Source organism: Podarcis pityusensis (genome assembly GCF_964106645.2).
Source record: "Podarcis pityusensis genome assembly, chromosome: 7".
Lineage (NCBI taxonomy): Eukaryota > Metazoa > Chordata > Lepidosauria > Squamata > Lacertidae > Podarcis > Podarcis pityusensis.
In genome coordinates, this window is record NC_138031.1 from 87,643,182 (window position 1) to 87,650,136 (window position 6,955).

A 6,955-nucleotide genomic window follows, 5' to 3' on the forward strand; every position below is an offset into this window, starting at 1 on the left:
CAACGGAATTCCTCCGCTGTGCGGAGCCCAGCGGCGCATGCGCCCTTTGACTCGGGTGGGCTAGGAGTAATGCGGGCGGGAAACGGCGGGACAGGCTGGCCGGGAGGAGGCGGCGGAAGCGGGCAGCAGGGCGGCGCGGGGAGGAGAGACAAGGAGCAGGTCGGCAGGCGGGGATTCCTCCCTCGGGAGGCGCTCAGCGGGCGAGGTTTCACGCTGTTATCGCGAGAAGAGGTTCCCGGAAGTGGGCTGCCGGAAGGACGTGGAGGAGGAGCAGGCGGGGGAAGAGCATCCGGTGTCGCCGCCTGGGACGGCCTTCCTCTCTGGGCTCGCTGGCGCCTGTGGGACCCCCCCTCTCCTGCCCACCTGAAATCCCTGAGGGGCCAGATTTGATGAAGTGGCGGGCCAACCAAAGTTGTTGAGGTTTTTTTAGGATTTTACCTCAGGAAATAAACTGCCACAGGGGCCGGATTAAACTGACCGGCGGGCCGGATTAGGCCCCTGAAACAGACTCTGGACATGCCTGACTTAGGGGAAACCTCTTTGTTTAAAAATAAAAGGAGTGGAGCGGACGGTGAAGCGGATTAACTACACACAATTGTAGAATGAGCTGTTTTTGAATGAGCTATTATTAGGAGGAAAGTGCTATTGCAGCCTCTCCACCTGCTCACATATCATTGGCACTTGGAAAGCTGCGCTTTCTTTTGCTTCATTGAAAACGGATATGATGACGACCCTTAAGTAGTGGTTTTTGAACTTTAAATTATTGTCTTGTGTAATTTGGGCTGTCTTCAAGAGTTTTCCAAGAAAGAAGATGCCAGACACCATTTTTAAGCATCGCTTTGTTCAGCCAGTTCAGCACAGTCAATGTGCACACTGGGCTTATATTTGGTGATTTGTTGACATTCATGGCAGTTAATGCATTGCAATATTCTTCACAGCTTTTTTGATCCCCTCATGAACCGATATGAGTGTCAAGTTCTCCTCAGACTTGAAATCTCTGTGCACATGCCAGCTCTTCTTCAGGTATCTCAGTGCAGAAGATGAGCTGGTATTTAAAGTTGAAACAAACATTCAAAATTAGAATTCTAATCATTTCATTATATCTGATTCTTTAATGGTGATATTGTGCACTAACAGGACATATGTCAGGGTTGGACTATCAGCCTTTCTCAGCCTTGGGTCCCCAGATGTTTTTTGCCTACAACTCCCATGATCCCTAGCTCACAGGACCAGTGGTCAGGGATGATGGGAGTTGTAGGCCAAAAACATCTGGGGACCCAAGGTTGAGAAAGGCTGGTCCCTTCCAGCTCTACAGTTCTGTGATATAGCACTGCAATCCATAGAACCTTTTCTTTCGAGTGAGAGCAGTTCCTGAAAAAAAAAGTACCTGGAAGTAAAGGGCTCTTGAGAGCGAGACAGTTTTTAAAAAGCTAAATAAAAAATCCTCATGAATGTGTTTCATAGGTTGCTGAATCCTAGGATCTAGTTAAGGTAGTTGCCATTGCACTGGCACAAGCAGCATTACTGGTACTTTCATTATCAGAGCTGATATGCCTCTGAAGTTGAACACCAGTTATGTTGTATGAACACAATAGCCCCACTGTTGGCCACTATAGAAAATAGGACGCTAAGCTAGATAAGCGTTTGGTCTAATCCTGCATGGCTTATTTTATGTACAACAACAACAACAAATTTATTAAATTTGTGAGGTCCATGCCTTTACACAAAATACCATAAAACATTATTAAAAGATAAACAAAAAGATTATAAAAGTAAGCTAAAATTCATGCCATGCTGTCCCAGCAAGGAAACTACCCAATAAACCCCACCATTCAGGGAAGAAGATACAACAACAGGTTAGGAGAGCAATGGGAGGGACCTCACCGTTTCATCCAGGAACCATACCCTAGTTTTCATAGCCTTCACCACAAAGACCGCTACCACGTGAGAAATCCGTGGATCAGCGTCCACCAGTAAAAACTTTACTTGGTCCTCAGAGTTGACTATTGATTTGGGAATAGTTTGTAACATCGCATCCCTGAAGGCCGAATAGATGGGACAATACAACATGTAATGTATGAGATCCTCTTTGGTTCTCATATAACAAGGACATATCCGCTGCTCTACTGGGATTTTTGCATATCTGCCTGACAGATAGGCCGTAGGAATGGTTTGAAAACGGGCCATAGTAAAGGCTCTCCGAAGAGTGGGATTGGTGATATTCGCCAAGTAATTGGCGCAGATTTTGACTGCTTTCAGTCGGGGAAACCAGTGGGAGGACCCTGGGATCTGTATTTTTGTGGTATCTAACAGAGCGTCTCTCTCCAGGATCCATTTCCGGAGTTTGTCCGGGCTCCACCGTTTGAGGATATTAAACTCCGGTAGGGTGTATCTAACCAGGATCTCAGATAAGTTTTGGCGCCAAGTGGTGTTCTTTTGAAAAGATACAAAGGCTTGTTTGGCCAATAAGGTGTTTGAAGTGTTTGCAAGGTTGATGTAAAATCGTAGGAATCTTAAGTGGGCCCTGGCAGACACAGAGGGTAAACCAACCTCCACCCTCAAGAAAGCTGCTGGGGTTCCTTGAGGAAGGCCTAGAATCCTCTTGAGATAGTAGTTTTGCAAAATTTCAAGCCGTTCCAACAGCCTCTGGTTCCACCCCCAGAGTTCTATCCCATATAACATCTGGGGAATAGCTTTCCCAACAAAAGCTCTTAATGCCGGGATCACCAATTGTCCTCCCCTGGTATGGAAGAAACTAAGCAAAACACCAATTGTTCTTCGTGTTAGGATGGTTACAGCCTTAAAGTGGGCTAGCCAGCTAGATGTAGCCTGGAATGTAACACCCAGATATTTAAAAAAAGGGCACTGTTCAATCACATGTTCATCTAAAGACCATCTAAAGGTGTGGCGAGCTCTAGTGAACACCACAATTTTTGTTTTGTCATGGTTTATCTTTAGTGAATTATGGGAACAGTAGGCTGCGATCCCCTCCAGCATGCTGCGTAAGCCTCTTCGGGTGAGTGCCATTAAAACCATGTCATCGGCATATAGCAAAATATTCAGGCGTTTACCTTCAAGGGCTGGAGCCGATGACTTGTACTTTGCCATGTACTGAACAATGTCGTTTATATAAAAGTTAAAAAGAAATGGGGCTAGCAGGCATCCCTGTTTGACCCCTTTCCCCAATGGCAGTGGGTCCGTAAGAGTTCCCGATGACCCAGTTCTGATTTTGACTGTAATGTCTGTATGTAACTCTCTGAGAATTTTTAAAAGTCGTCTGTCAATGTCCGTTTCATATAATTTTTTCCATAGTCTATCTCTACAGATTGAGTCGAAGGCAGATGTCAAGTCAACGAAGGCCACAAAGCGTCTGCTCTTATACGCTTTTGCATATTTAGCTACCAGGGTCTGTAGTACCATGCAGTGACCTATCGTATTGTGGCCCTTTCTAAATCCTGCCTGTTCCTGGTTGAACAGGTTAGAATGGTCCGCCCAATCTACCAGCTTGTTTAATAAGTACCGGGTATAAAGTTTGTATGCGATGTCCAGAAGGCTTATAGGGCGGTAGTTTGCTGGATCTTGAATGTCTCCCTTCTTATAGATAGGGACTACCACACTTAGTTTCCAGTTTGCTGGGATTTTACATGTGTTGTTTATTGCCGTAAAAAGTTTGGCCAAAAAGATGGCCCACCATTGGGCATTTGATTTAAAAACCTCAGGGGGGATCATGTCCTCACCAGGAGCTTTGCCATTTTTTAAAGTTTTAATTAGCTGTAGGCACTCTGATTCCGTAACAGGATCCCAACTAGCTAGATGCTCATTCTTCAATGGGAGGAACGGACTCAAATTAGCAGTATTTGTGAGTGTGTATAGCTTGAGAAAGTGTTGATACCACACATCGGATGGAATACTGCTGTTTACAATTTTTCCTTTGGATGAGACTCCCTGTGCTACTATTGCCCAGAATTTTCTATCGTCTCGCGATTTAATCGCCTTATCAAGTGCCTCCCATTGTTCCTTCCTGTAAAGGGATTTCTTGAGTTTTAAGGTGTTTTTATAGTGAGAGCGCCATCTGTGGAAATTTACCATAGATGACAAAGTCCTCTCCTGTTTTACCTTATTTTGTTGTTTCCTAAGCAGGGATCTTAGCTTCCGGCAGTCTTTGTCAAACCAGACCCCCGATTTGTTATGTTGTTTGGGAGGCCTGGTGTTTATAAGAAATGGGAAAAGGGACTCTGAGACCCGCTGATATAGTGAAAAAGGATCAAAGTTAGGTAAAGGACACTGGTCTCTCAGAACCAATAAATCTGGAGAGTGCAGGTGTTGATTGATTTTAAGCTCCAGCTCGCTGTTCCATTTACGCCTGCGTGGGGCCGGTGCTTGAGGAGGGGCTGCACAATGTAGATGTTGTAATCCCCCTGATTCGAGGGGAGTTAGTGAGATTGCTCTAGGAAGATGGTCGCTCTCAGTTCTGTTAAAAGTGCTGAGACCCTGTGCCCTCTCCAAAATTGTTGGAGAGACCAGGATATGGTCAATCACACTTGCACCATGAGGGCCGATAAAAGAGAAGAAACCTCCTGACCTATCCATGTAAGTACCATGCAGGTTGTACAAATTATGCTTAAAAGCAATCTCCAGTAATGTAATACCTGCCTTATTCAAGACCTTTTCATCAGAACTCCAAGGGATAAACCAGTCTGCCTCTGGTAAAAACTGGGTTTTGGAGCCATACGAATTGATGTCGCTGCCTATCCTGGCATTAAAGTCACCTGCCAGCAGGATGTTCCAGTCAGGAAATTCTATTTTGGCCTTCTCCAAGCATGACTCCAAATCTTCCCAGATTTGTACTGTCTGAGAGGAAGTACACACGGGGGGAATATAAACGTTGAAACATAGAAGATCTCCTCCTGTGTTATTGGAGATAAGTAAAATCTGAAAATTGTTGTTCTTCATCCACTGCAGTTGTCGCACCCTGTACCCTTGCTCTATAGGAATAAAAGTGACCAAACCGCCGCTAGGTCGGCCACGGTTATTTAGTTTTTTCCCAGGGGTAGCAAAAGCCGCATAACCCTGTAAGTAAGGGGGATGAGAGTCTAGGCACCAGGTCTCTTGTAGACAAATAATCTGGAATTTTGAGAGAAAATCCAGAAAATCAGCATCGCCCTGCTTAGACAGCCAGCCCGCCACATTCCACGATAAGATGTGAAAATATGGTGGTGAGGGGAACAAAGGTAGACTCCTCCGTTTGTTCTTTAGGATGATGGAATGAATGTTTTTGTAGAGGTGGAGTGAGCTGTTGAGATCATTTGTGGTAGGTACTAACCTAGTGAGTTTTGTTTCCCTGGCGTGGTGTCCCCTCGCTGTATCTGTCTTTCAATCCTCCACCTGAATGCCATCTAAGGATCCTGAGGCATCCACAAAGATTGAACCGTTCCTACTCATCGGCATGGCAAGGTCTACCTGGTGTATTGTTGTTTGAGGTATTAAGGGTTGTGTGGGAGAACCCACTTCTTCGGGGGACAGGAACCGGCACTGCGTCCAGTCTTCGTTGGATAAGGGCTTTGTTGTGTTAGTAGCAAAATTAAATTCCAAAGGAGCAGAAAAACCTTGGCGGAGTAAGGATTTTTTAATGGTTTGTAACCTAGCTATTAACGCATCCTGGGACTGTTGAATCTGCTCAAGGGAGGCTAAAAAGAGCATCTCCTTTTCATTTAAGATATCTTTTTTGGGTTCATTGGAAGGGAGTAAAGTTTTTTGGAGCTTAGCCTTCTGTTTGGAAATTTTGACTGCCTCCGGTTGACCTTGTTTGCAGTTTTCAGAAGCCATTTCCAATTCTGTGCGCAGACTAGTAGGCTTGCGTGTTCCTAAGAGGGATGGTGGAACGCCGGACTCTTCAAAAAGGCGGGTCACCAACAGGCCAGCCCTCTGGAGCCTGTCCCTCTTGTCCAAGATTTGTTTAGTTACCGACCAGTCCTTAAAGGTCACCACAACTCTGTTTTGGGCCTTATCAAAAGGAAGAAATTTTACGCTGACAATATTTCCTGCTGGTATAAGGCCTCTGATGACTAAGTCAATTTTCTTAAGTAAATATATTCTCTGTTGTGCAAGCGTGGAAAGGCCTCCATGCTTGAAGAGAGGGAGGAGGACTAATTTATGTTTAATTAAAATTAAGTTCTGGCTCTTTTGTACTCCCTTCTGGGGAGTTTCTTGCTTTGGGTCTGGAGTTTTCTTTAATTTTCCACTAGAGGGCAGCGATTGTTTTGCTAGCCTTGGAGGGCTAGCCACCTGATGTTTATTTAAAATGTTTGGGCTTTGGCTCTTATTTGGCGTTGTTATGTTGGGGTTCTTTGTGCTTGAGTTCTCCAGAATCTTGAATAACTTTGAGAAATTCACTTTCCCAGTCCGAGAGGGCAGCTTAGCCTTTCGACCCATTTTCACATTCTTCGGCTTCTTCTTGTGCATTGGGCTCTTTCCCTTTAAGGAAGGTTTCCTAGTGGCCAGTACTTTTCCTTGGACTAGTTTGGCTCTGCTTGTTTTCCTTTCTTTGATGTTGGACTGGGTTTTATTTCCATTTGGCTTGTTGATGGCTTCTTTGTGAAAGTGGCAATCCTCTTTCCTCCTGATTAGTTCAATCAGGGAGGTGAGCAAACCCAAACATTCTGAAAGAAAGTTTTTAATAGGCCCCAGTTCTTTAATTAGCTGAGTTTGATGTTCTTCCAACAGATCTTTGTACAGCCCTGTCATTATGTAATTATAGCTGCCCAGGTCTGGATGTCGAACTCTTGTGTCGTTTAGCCACTCCTCCACCTCAGTCGGGGCAGGGGACCCCCCCTTTCCTCTAAGCATAGATTGATGGGTGGATTCTTTTGACTTGGTTTCTGGGTCTCCCAGCTGAGGCTCCTGTTCTGGTCGGGCCTCAAGGGCTGTACTTTCTGTAGTTGCCTGTGCCAACTCG